This window comes from Papaver somniferum, chromosome 5 (genome assembly GCF_003573695.1).
Source record: "Papaver somniferum cultivar HN1 chromosome 5, ASM357369v1, whole genome shotgun sequence".
Lineage (NCBI taxonomy): Eukaryota > Viridiplantae > Streptophyta > Magnoliopsida > Ranunculales > Papaveraceae > Papaver > Papaver somniferum.
The window spans coordinates 195,312,309-195,325,784 of NC_039362.1; the positions used below are offsets into that span (position 1 = coordinate 195,312,309).

General features: G+C 35.7%; 1 pseudogene; it reads right to left on the reverse strand.

Annotated features, from left to right (window-relative positions):
- Positions 1 to 647: 647 nt before the first annotated feature.
- On the reverse strand, positions 648 to 2,008 carry LOC113278425 (annotated as a pseudogene).
- Between the last annotated feature and the right edge of the window lie 11,468 nt (positions 2,009 to 13,476).

Genomic DNA, 13,476 nt, shown 5'->3' on the forward strand with positions numbered 1-13,476 from the left:
AGATTAAGCACGTAAATGTAAACTAGCTAATGGGTTCGGTTTGTTTCCCTCTTTGCGTTTGCTTTCCCTTTTATTAATAAAATCTCAGCTTTGCGGAAAAAAACTTAATAAAGAAAAGGAAATGAAATAAATTCATGGTTGAAATTACGTCAATCCAATATCAACTGCTTCGACCGGTAAATCTTTAGGGTATATGCCCCACCTAACTCCCATGAAATTTCATGAACAAGAGAAAGTAGAGTACAAGGGAGGATAAGATGTTGTTGGAATTTTATTTAGCACAAAATTGGTTAAAAAGACCAAAATCAACAATTCCTGGATGAAATGGACAGTTAGATTTTGATACTGTTTAAATGGACAAAAATGTAAAAATATGCAGGATGTAACCAGTTTCATCGTGCCCATTTTCAAATATTTTTTCTTATTTTTAATTTACACAGGATGTATCCAATTTCATCCTTGGTATTTTTTAAATTTAAGCTAGGATGAAACCATCCTTACTATCTTTTTTTGGCATTTCACCAAAACTATTTTTTACTCGTCCATTTGAACCGTGATTTAAAAATATTTGGACAAATGACCCATTTTCCGTTTATTTAGAATGGACTTGCCAACCACTCCTTATGGATGTAGAGTTATAATAATAAACCTGAAAATTCCATTAATGTTTTTGGATTTATAAATCTCAAGATTCTCCTACGAACTCCGCAAGGCTTGTTTTCAACAAGTAATCAGTCACGATCTGATTCAGTGTCTCAGTACCATGGAATGCGTCCCAAAATACATATTTGGTTGCATCTGTACACGATAATGAGTTGTCCGCATGGCATAAAACACCCATCTCGTATATTCCGGTGCCGCAGCATCCAACCTCTACTGTCTCCAGTCCTACAATCACATTGGGGATGGATATATAGTCAAACTCACCCGTTCTATATTTGACCGATTCAATAAAAGGATAGTACATACATGAATCGGAAAACTAAAGAAATGAAGAAAACTAAACTCGCCAAAAACTTCAGGCTTCTGAATGGCTTCTAAAATCGGATCATACGCATTTGAAAAAACTGGTCTGAACCCAACAAGTAGACTTCTCAGCTTGGTCACTAAATTCTTAATCTTTGTACTAAAATCTAGAGCCAGCTTATTATAATCTTCTTTGCAAGCATTCTTTGACTTGAGATTTGTAGCTCTTTCTAAGGGTAAGCACCCCATTGGAGGCAACCCGGCTACGGATACTTTCCGAGCACCCAATTGATAAAGATCCATAAGAAAGTTTTGTGCAATACTGAGAAGCAAATCTTGGTATTCGGCCATTGTAAAATGTGCAGACCGACGAGGACCGGCGAAATAATTCTCAAGAAAATCATTGGTTCCTATACTTACTACATATAGTGCTTCATTCAAAGTCTCCATGGCCTTTTCTTCACCAAAAAAACTGATTAATTTTTCTTTATATTCCTTGAAATATTCCACTTCTTTCCATAGAGGTATCACTGACTACATTAATCAAATTCAAAGTATCAGACAAATGCACTATGTATACTACTCTTAAATTTATCACTTTTTAAGAAATTTTTCATCAAAACTTACCATCACATCAAAAGTAGCATTATCGTAACCGGATCCGGCAGAAGCAAAACAAACTCCAGTGGCAAAATCTTTTATACTATACGTTGGATCCAAATAAGCAGGTACAACCGGTTTCAATCCAAAAGCCTCAGACATGAAATCAGGCGATATTCTTCCATTACAAAACCGTCCGGTTGGTTTGCCACCTTCGAAATCACGACCATAAGGTTCAAAATTACTTCTTGCAAGTGTTGGAATAAAATTGTTCCTGCATCAACTGATGAATCTCCAAAAACTATTATCGCTCTAACTTTCCCTGCTTCTACTCCATTATTGCTTGGACATAAAAGTAGTAGTACCATGAATGATAATAAAATGGATGATGATGAAATATCACATTCCTCCATTTCAATCAAAATCCAATCCCAAGAACAAAAAGAAGAAGTGATCAGATATGTAAGTGACAGATATTAATGTGTTTTAATGATGTAGTTCAATTTTAGGTGAAGCTTTTTGGTTTGGCAGAAATGCAAAAGCCAAAAACTGTTGGTGGAGGAAAATATTAATGATGTTGAGTCCACCATGCCCGTGCCATTTGAAGGGCATACATGCCTGTTACATTAATTTTCATGTGCATGGTGTACACCCTTATTATTAAGTCACCTGTACAAAGTGAGGCACACCCATACATATATACATGATGTATGTTTATGTCTAAGCATGTAACTCATTTATTTGAGTCTTACATGCTTGGGACCGTTTTCATCAAACAGTGGTTTTAGATGAAAGAAATCAAGCATTGGTTGTGGTACTCATTTCTCTGTTTCAGTAGTTATTTTCATACCACCCTGCTTTTCTAGTTTGTGGTTGTACTAATCAATGTGTAGGCTAATATGCCGTATAGCTTTTCAGCTGGGTGTACTGCATCCCATAACGCAAATATTTTGTTATATCTTTGCAGGAAATTGCGTAATCCGATTTGCAAATTCATTAAAAAATAATAATAAAAAAAAAATTGCAAACTCAAAAGATATATATATATATATATATATATATATATATACTGCTCCACTTAAATTTGATTCTTACTATTAGTTTAGTGTTTTAGATTTTGCAAATCGGGATTTTATTAGGAAGAGATACAGAGGGATTCCTAAGGACTAAACGAGTAAAAATAAATCAAAAACGGAATAAATAAGCAAAACAAATCAAAAACGGAATAAATCAGAAAGTCCCTGAAGCTGTTAGATTTCAGTTAGAGATGGTGAAAAAATAGAACCAAGTTGTATGCAGGCAACAACAAAAACTTTTTAATGTGTATTAGGAATTTAACAAAACTTAGTCTTATTCCGATTTCAGAAAACTACCTGGCAGAACTCTTGGCCAATAGGTGTGTGGAACAAAATCTCCCCCCTTAATGAGCGCAAGACAAACTGAAATTGTTACCCGATTTAAAAACACGGAATGAAATTCGGGCGCTAGATCTGCTGACTCTAAAAATCAGCCGTTGGATCTGGAAATTCCTGCGTTTAAATTTTTCGTGTGAACATCAGATAAGAACCATTGGATTAGATGACTTTTCAACCCATTAATCTAATTTTAACCGTCCAGATGATAAAGGATTTCGGTGTATATAGAACTTATTATGGGGGTTTTATTTAATTTAGTTTAGCTATACTTTGTAAGGACTAAATCGAATTTTTATATAACACTAACGAAGATATCTATCTTTCTTATCTTCTCTCTTCTTCTTTTTCTCATCAACGGTTCTGAGGCGAAAATGGTCGACATTCAAACTAAAAATTCCAGATCGAACAAACAACATTAACTACTAATTTCAATCCAATACGTTAACTCATTAACTAATCATTCTTTCTCAAACCCTAATTTTCCTTTTCCCAATCTTTTCTCTTTCCCAATTTTTCTCTTTTCGTGAATTTGAATCAACATCTTCTGGAACTACAAACAAAAGAAAAAACAAAAATGATGAATACCCTTTACATTGGTTGATTATCTGGGACTTCACTTCCGATTCAGACATCAACAAGATCATATTATCCCACCTGAGACACACGTCTTGTATTTCTGATTATCTGTCAAATAAGTGTTTGTCAAACTCAAATGGTTACCTACATCACTATGTTATTGGAGTATGTGACGCGATGTAAACCACATACGCATAGCTAGGATAGTCCCACATGGAATAAGAGGAAGTGCATGTGGTGCCTAATAAGTTTGGGCATCTCCTTACATAGCACTGAGACCTTTTAGACTAAAACTCCACACATGATGCAGCAGTTGGTCAAGTGGGGACAATATCGGTGTTATGTGGTCGGGTCCAGAAATAGGGTCCTTCCGTGAAGATCCTGACAACTGGTATTAGATCCTGACAACTGGTATCAGAGATCGGGTTATCGGTGTTATGTGGGCGGGCCCAGAAGTAGGGTCCGTCCGTGAAGATCCTGACAACTGGTATCAGAGCTCGGGTTAGAGCTTTAGGGTTTATCGTAGTACGATTGGAGTTGGAGTTATGGGTGATAATAACGACAGCACGGTAGTCAGGGTTAAAGTTTTTAATGGGAAGAACTTTGCGTTTTGGAAGTCTCGGATGAAAGGCTACCTATATGAGAAAGACCTTGCTGATCCATTGGGTGGAGTTGCGAAAAAGGGAGCACGCAAAGACGATGAATGGACAACTCTTGATCGTAGTGTGTAGCCGTGATCCGTAGATGTCCAAGGGAGGAAGCTTATTAGGAACCACATGTACTTCCTCTTATTCCATGTGGGACTATCCTAACTATACATATGTGGTTTACATCGCGCCACATACTCCAACAATCTCGACCTTGGAGAGATTAAACCACCTCACCAATCCAATCATACTCCACCATATGATTACCGTCAGTATATGCTACCCATCGAACATGATTATTATCACTACGCGCCCTGAAACCCTACTCCATCTTGAGTTAATGGGAAGGCTAGAACTAACTCCACCTTGAGCACAGCCTTTTCCACCTAGAACCCTGTTCCATCTGAGTTAATGGGTGTGTCACTAACTCCACCTTGAGCGCCAGATCTACTTTGGGCCTTGCCTGCTCCACCTTGAGTCTGACTCCACCTGCGCCCTAAAGCGGGTGACATCCACAACCACTTCTCCGTCCGGACAGCAGCCCCAACCATAGACTCTGATACCAGTTGTTAGGATCTTCACGGACTGCAGACCCTACTTCTGGGCCCGACCACATAGCACCGATATTGTCCCCACTTGACCACCCGTTACAGCAGGTGTAGGGTTTAGTCTAAAAGACCTCGGTGCTATGTAAGGAGATGCCTAAACTTATTAGGCACCACATGTACTTCCTCTTATTCCATGTGGGACTATCCTAACTATATATATGTGGTTTATAGTGCGCCACATGCTCCAACATATGTACCTCTTTACGGTGCACCAGCTAATCGCTACAAATTTGTCAAGTGCCATGAAGGTCAACTGGTTTAGCATACACTTTAGGATTTTGCTTATAGAAGTATCCAAATAGAAGTATTAAATTTTACCACTTTAGTATTTCATAATACACGTTAGTTGTATCATTCATCCATTTTTTGAATAGAAGTATTCTGGTGAGAATATGTTTGTGTGTTAAAATTTGCATCTTAAATTTTTTTGATAGTCTTTCACCGTGCTAGCGGTCATTTGGTAATGACCAAAATTCGTCGTTTTCTCGAAACATTCCATAATCATTGCTACAAGGTAGCGTGTTGGGCCTTTCTCACTTCAAGTATGTATTTGCTATTACAAATCCATCCAAAGAAAAAAAATCTCCCATGCAGGCATAAATCCTTGGTTCCGTTGTTGGTGACTTCGGCAATAATCCATCCGTTACTCCGGCATCAGTAGTAAAAGAGATGGAAGTGGTTTTGCCTTATTCATATGACAATCGGTAATGGCCTAGAGGATAATACTATAAATACCCAAATAAATAGATCAACTGCGTTAAAACACTCTTGGTAATCATTAATCTTGGGGAAATACGAATACCACTAATCTTACGAGGTTTGGTAATTAGAAGTACGTCGAAATAGCCCTTTAATGAAAGAATTTGAGAAATAGTTGAGCCTAATTGTAACTCCAAATTCAATCGTACATTACTATTGAGTTCTAAATAAATATTACTCTTATTAATAATTAAGTTCTAAATAAAGTACGTTATGAAAAATCATTATTTATTGACGTGGAACGCACGTGCACTCTACTTGTTTGTGTAAGCAGTGGAAGGAGCCACTTATAAACTCTGTATTGGTGAGCCTTCTTCAAATGAGTGATACCACATTTTTTGCTTTGTAATCTCAGGGTTAGGCTAACTCCTATGGTCTTCTAATCTAGCAGCTACATTGGCCATCCACGTCAGCTAGGATAACCTCCTAAGTCCGATGGGATGGCTAATCTAGCAGCTAGATTAGAAGACCACGTAGCGGGACCACCATATAGCGCTGAACAGTTCAGCGTTGAGCGCTGTTTGGTTCAGCGCTTTAATTCTCAGTCGTTAGATCAGAATATTTTCTCCCAGCGCTGAATGGTTCAGCATTTTGGTTACTTTTTGAGCGATGAACGGTTCAGCTTTTGAAACTAGCTGCTAGTTGAACTGCGAGCAAATGCTAGGAGAGAGAAGTAGCAGGTACATGTGTTAACTTTTTTCCCATACTTATTTTTTGATTTGCAACACTTTTTGTTAGGGATGTGCAACGGACGGACGGATGCGGATTAGGGATCACCCGCGTCCAATCCTTCAAAGTTGCGGATTTGAAAAATCCAACCGTGACCGGTCCAATCACCCGCGGATTTAGTCAACAAAATAAAATAAAAAACAAATTAAACAATACATAATTCTACAAAATACCAAGTAATCAATCATCGTTTCGCTTTACGTTCAAGATTGATTTGAGTGAGGAATAACAATGGTACGTATCTCCATCTCCTCATTTCTACAATCTTGTGCTCACGAATACTAATGTTACTATCCCTTCTTTAAATTTTCAGTTATTTCTCGCTATAGTAATCCAGTTTTCTTTCATTTTTATAATAAAACTGATACCAAATTACTCACTGAGTAGTGGTAGAATTTGAACCAGTTAGGCTATTCGTGACGTGTGCCATCTAGTGCAATTAGTAATAACTAATGTTGGCTACGAGATCTGTCTGATGTTGATGCTAGGGTCGAATCTGTTCACGACAAGTGCCATCTCAGATTATTCAGTGATCTGTTGTATTAAATTTAAAGAAGGCATACTAACATTAGTATTCTAACATTGATATTTAAGTGAGGAACGGTACCGGTGAAATTGCGGATTTCAAAGTCCAACCGCAATCAAACCGTTAAAAGTGCGGATTTGAGAATCCCACTCATGTCCGGTCCATAAATTTTGCGAATTTGGTTTCGTCCATAATTTTACGGACGGATACGGGTGAAATTCACGGTTCCAGAATTTTTGTTCATCCCTACTTTTTGGCCAATCTAGCAGCTCAATCTAACCCATAAGAATTAGCCTTATCCTGATTTATTTGTTAAAAACAAAAAACAAAAACACGAATCTACGGAGGTGTAGATGTCCCCGATTCAGATTTTGTCAATTTTTAATCATTAGGAGGATTTTGAATTAAAAATCCGAAGTGACGGGGAAAGATAAGGGAAAGATAAGGAAAAGATTTCCGCCACAAAGCCCAGTTTTGGTTCAATAAGTAAAAGTTGGGGTATCTGGCGAATTTGGGTAAGGTCACACATTTTAATGGGGTAGGATCCATTGACAAGGTTATAAGGACATAATCTTAACATTTTAGTGCCATTTTTCTACCAAATTCAACGGGCAATGAATTTGAGGCTAATTTTTTGATGACATGTTCTTCTTATAAGTCTCTATACTCCTACCAAAAATGAGAGCATTCCGAGATGTATAAGACCACAATCTACCATTTTGAATATCAATCGTTGAAGATTAACGGTTGAAATTAAAATTTGTGGATGGTGAAGTTTCGTATTTTAGAATTCTCTCATTTTTAGTAGGGATGTAGATTTTTATACGAGGAACATGTCGCCAAAATATTAGCTTTAAATTCATTGCCGGTTGCGCTTGGTAGAAAAATTGACAACCATGTTAACGGATTATGTCATTATAACCATGTCAACGGATTCTTTCCCTATTTTAATTATTACATAAAGATGTTTTCAGTCATGTTGAAACATTTTGACTGAAATTTGTTGATTGACCCAAAAAAAACAAAAATACGAAAACAAAACAAAACAAAAGATTCATGTTACCTCAGAAAATTTGGATTAGAAGGCACGCAAATTCTAAGTCACGAATAACATTTTGTGTAGTGATACAAATTTTGAGTCATGTCAAGGCTTTTAATGGAATTAAAAGAGGTGCAGCCAGATTTTAAGATGATGGTGGTGTATGAGGATTAAAACCACGTTCTAAAGGTTTGATGGCGCTCGAGGAAGTTGTAGCTCTCTTTTTTTGAACCCTGATTTTGGGCATACCAAAATCTTTCTGGACATATTGAATAAAGACAAAAAAAAGTTATGAAATAGCAAAATCAGATAACTTCTTAACCCAAATTTTTTTTAATGGCAAATCTGCCCTTTACGTATTAGTGTTAGTAATATTGATTAGTGATTAAATATTTTGTTTAGTGATTAAGATAATTTTCAGAATTATAAAGGTTGTTTATATGATTTTTTGGATCATGGTTCGGTGAAACAGGTTGAGGTTCGGCTCACATCTATGAGCCGAATCTACCAATTGATCAACGGTACGGCTCAATGAATCTGTTTACTGCATGCGCCGAATCTATAATTTTCAATTCCAACCTTTTTGCTAGCACTACACCAAATCTAGGTTTTTCTAACAATGACTTTCCTAACTAGTTTTATTTTGCTAACTCAAATGATCCATTATGATTCTAGTAACCCTTATAAAGAGTTAGCAAATTAAAAAATAGTTACCATAATTAGGAATTAATTCACAAAAACTAAATAACTATTCATGGTGTTATATTATTAGTTATTCATTTCTAACATACTTTATACTAAATCATTGTTACAATTATTTCTACCCAAAATTTGATGTATGCTAAAATGAACCCCATGTTTATAACTCTTTATCATTTTTCTTAGTAACACATCTAGGCATAGGTAACACAATAATTTATTTTTGGATTTAGAAAATGCAAAATAGAGTTTTAATATTTTATAAATCTTTTGTTGGGAACCGATTTAAGTTCTAGAACCTGAGAAGAACTTACATTCTGGAACCAAAATGAAATGGGAACCGCAACCTAAACTATTTTGGTATTTCCTTGAATCTTCCGAAACCACACCTGCAGAACTCCATTATCTTTCTTCCCTTCCTTAATTTCCACACCTGCAAATCCTCAAAGGCGTTTAATTTTGGTTTCCCAAATTCTCAAAGGCGTTTAATTTTGGTCTCCATTATCAGGTGAAGGAATTAGAGGATTGGATCTCAGCCTTGCCTAATTTTGCTAGAAAATTATCAATTACAGGTTGGTTTTCTTCCTCATTTTGTTGCTTTAAGATGGTGATAGCAATTTAGGTTTCTAATATCGAGTCTCTCAGATTTCTTTCTATGTGAATCTGGTGATCTCTGGATTATTGTAACATTGGGTTTAGAAATTAGATTTACATTGACTAACCTAAATGCATGATATTGCCCAAAATGTGTTTGCTCTCAATAATCGATTGATTGAAAATTCATATATTAACCGAGCCGGTGTTGGGAGGTAAAGTAATTTCGAGGTGAATTTGATCTGGTTCTAGTGTTACCTAAGTTGAACTTCCACCTCAAATATATTTTTGCTGAATTTTGATACCATGTTTTTGTTCGTGCTTATGAAGTGTTAGCCTAACTTGTATGCAATTTGGCATTCTTGAGAATGATAATGTTATGTTTTCCTGATCCGGGTTTGAGCATTGAATCTCAAATAATTAATAAAGTTTCAATCTTTTCTGTAAAAAGAGGATTGAATCATAAGTGAGTGCTTTTTTCTGGAATTTTGTTGTTTCTCCTTCCTTGTTCTATACATTTTTGTTTGATTTTCTAGTTGACACCTGACCTCCCTTTAAAAACAGAAGAGCTCTTGCCATTACTTGATATCAAAATGATTGAACACCACTGTTCAGATTGATTATGGGAACTTTTTAGTTGACACTGAACTAAAATATCCATATTAACTTAATCAAAACGATGGAACCAGTGGGAGTTTAATTTCCTTACATATAAGCTTAATTTTCATTGTCGCTTAATCAACTACAGTACTAGTATTATCATACTGCACTCCACTGTTTCTTTTTGTTCTTTTTTGCCCCCAGTTTTGATTTTTGTTTAAGTTGGGCAAAAACTTTATTCTTTCATCATAGTTGTTAAGTGGTGGTCGACCACGCTTAAACCTGTATGCTTGAGCTTTGTCTCTAGTATCTTTATTTATCTATAGCGTGTCAGCTACCGTATTGTCAGTATTTGGAACCATAAGATGGATCTTTATTTGTTTCTAAAGGCACTTGAGAAGGTGGTCATACGAGTACCATCATCAGTGTTCTGTATTAAGGGTTATCGAGAAAAATATGCACATATAATTCAATACAGCACCACCAAATGGGTATAATTGAGATCCTTTAATTTAGAACTTACCTCTCGTATTACTTGTCACAATGCCACCAATTTGCAAATCTTGTTTCTTGATCCCTTAAAATCTCCTGGAACCCAAAGCTAGCTTTGGTCAGATGTCACTGGAATTGATTGTTCACCCATTGCTAAGACATTGGTGTTCAGCAAAGTTCCTGAGAGGGTAATGTAAAAATTATGAATGTGTATATATACCGTTTCTTCATCACATGCATTCATATTTCTAATGCACTTTGTTAACCTGTGATGCCGTAGCTTCTTAAAAAATTTATAGTAATTTTTTTTTATTAGGTTTCTATGCTTTCTGCACACATACATGTATATAGTTCGGAATGGTCGAAAATGGCTAAGGCCTCTAAGACACACCATTTGAATTGTTAAAGACTGTATAAGAGATTTCTATTTTCTCAATGGTTATTGATCTGTAAATGGTTTAGTTTTGAAGCTGCAAAGGCATATAAAGATTACTGATTAGGTTGGTTGTACCCCTGAAGAGGTGAGGCTTCTTTTCAATGCGCATCTAATAGTTCATCCACTGACCAAACTTAGAAAATTTTAAGAGAATGTAGTTCACATTTGGATGAACATTCGTTAATATATCTGCCATTCTCTAATTAGTGCTATTCACTTATTGCAAAACCATAGATGGTATCCCCTGTCTCAATTTTAAGTGTCAGCTTATAATTTCGAGTAGTGTGATCTGTAACTGTATGCATAATCCTCTTGACTTGTTTAAATTAGATTCCCTGTCAGCCATGTAATGTGCGATCCTCATGGTTATAGATAGTGCTATAATTAGTTCTATTCACGTATTGCAAAAATGATGCCGCTTCACACTTAAAAATGGGGATACTGGATACAAATGATACATCATGTTAGTTTGGTTAAGCTTAACAGTGGGGCTAGTTTGATGGTAACCTTTCTTGAGGTTAGTACATATAGTGGGGATACCGGGTACAAATGAATTTGAAGTTCTATAAGTCCAAAGATTACTGATGTTTAGTAGTCAAATGTACTTGGTACGGATATTGTCAATTCGTCATGCTACTAGGTTTTCTTGTTTAATCCATCTTGATACCAAGTTCAGAAATAAATGAAAATCGCCATCGTATTCTGTCACTATGAAGCATGTGCCAATGGATCTGCACTTCTTTTTTTAACTGGACCCTTTGATCCGATTGAGTGTATTAGTGTTAGTTTGACCCAGTGGTTGTTTTTAGAGACAGTTTTGTTTTAAATCACGGATTGCTATCATTATTTCAAGGAAGAGTAGTTAATTATCAATTTTACTATCTTTCGGCCTCCTGGTGTTGTTGAATTAGATGGCTGACATGGCATAATCCTCTTGATTTGTTTGAATTATATGCTCTGTCAGCCATGTAATGTGCATTCCTCATGCTATACCATGGGCTCATGGTTCTAGATAGTGCTCTAAGTAGCTCTATTCACGTATTGCAAAAATGTTGCCGCTTTACACTTATAAATGCTGCCGGTTCACATTTATGTTATCTCAACGAACTTATAATATCTCCACCCTAACTACTAAGTTTGAAACCTGCATATTATCATGATTTCTTTTTATACCCATTGTTGGCTGGTCCATGCTGCATGTAGTCTTCTTACGTAACGAGGTCCAAGTTTGAACTGCGAATATCTAAAGATTTGCACTTGAAAAAGTCGTCCATCTTAACTGAACTCTAATGGAACTTCCTTTTATGTCTTCGTTCAGGAACTGGTGAGTCCATTAGGAGCATGAAATTTTTTTGCGCACTAACTAAAGTACAGAACACTACCTAAGAAACAGATAGATTGGGCTATGGATGTATGGTCATGGAGGGCAGTAGCAATTCTGACATCCTACTTTACATTCCTACTATATCATAATATCAATACTACCATCCCTTGCTTTGATTTCACAATTGTTAATCTTTTTGTTTAAGTTATTGGTTGTCAGTTGTTCTTTTTGTTGCTCTCACATGATTTTCGATTGTTAATATTTTTGTTTTAGTTATTGTTTGTCAATTTTAATGTGTTGGTTAAAATTTTGTCAGTTCTGACAGATTTGCAGCATTCTAGTTAAATTTCAGTTTTGAAAAACTGACAGAAATATCGGTTAACCGTAATCGAGCATAACTAAACCAAAGCGAATAAGTTGACGGTTAACACTGGTTTCAAATCACAAAAAACGAGTAACTCTGGTTTGTATTGTTACCGAACGAAATATCCAAAGTTTATACAAAAATAGGATTCGAGTCTCAGTCACTGATAAGTGACTCCAGATCTTCCAATTTTATGCACTTACTTCCATTTCCTCAATCTTGTTTTACAAATGGATTCCCGGATAGAAATTAGATTGACCTTATATTATCTGAAACCAACTAGTTGGTATAGACAAGTCAATCTCAATCTGAGAACGTCCTTTCACTTGTTTTGTTATCTAACGGAATACTCGAAGTTTATAATAACATCAGATTCGAGTCTCAGAAACTGATTAACGACTCGAATATGCATATCGGGTTTGCATAGCATAAAAGGCTAATTCACAAACAAATGATTTAGGTACGCATACCTGGTATCTGAAATCTTGTTATCTGAAACCTACTATTTGGATTGAAAATTGATTATAGTGACTAGATATTTTCCGATTTTGTGTGGAGTGTGGACCAAAATATGCCTTGACTGATCTCTGATTAACAAAATTTGATTCTTGTCTCAGAAATCGATTAATGATTCGAAATTACTGATTTAGTTTACTAACCTCTGTTTCCTCAATCCCGTTTTTATTATAGACTTCCTATGAGAAATTAGATTGACCTTGTTATCCAAAAGCTAATATTTAGTCTAGACATGGAAAACTCAATTTGACATGTGTTTGTATGCCTTGAACCATATTTGAATCTAGAAATGACACATTAGCTCCACCTTTGCGAATTTCTATGATATATCCTGCTAAAAAGTCGGCCTAGTTGATTCGTAATTTACTTATCAATTTATATATGTGCAACTTATGTCGAAATCTTGCTTTTTGTAAGTTCGATTATGGAAACTTATCTTTAATATTCACCAGGATAATCCTCAGTTCGATTTTAAAAATATGGTATATATTATTTTCCAGAGCAATATTTATTTCGTTGTAAGTCAAAAATACATCTTCAGACGAATGCGTTAATTTTTAATATTGAAACCTTGCTAGTTACATCG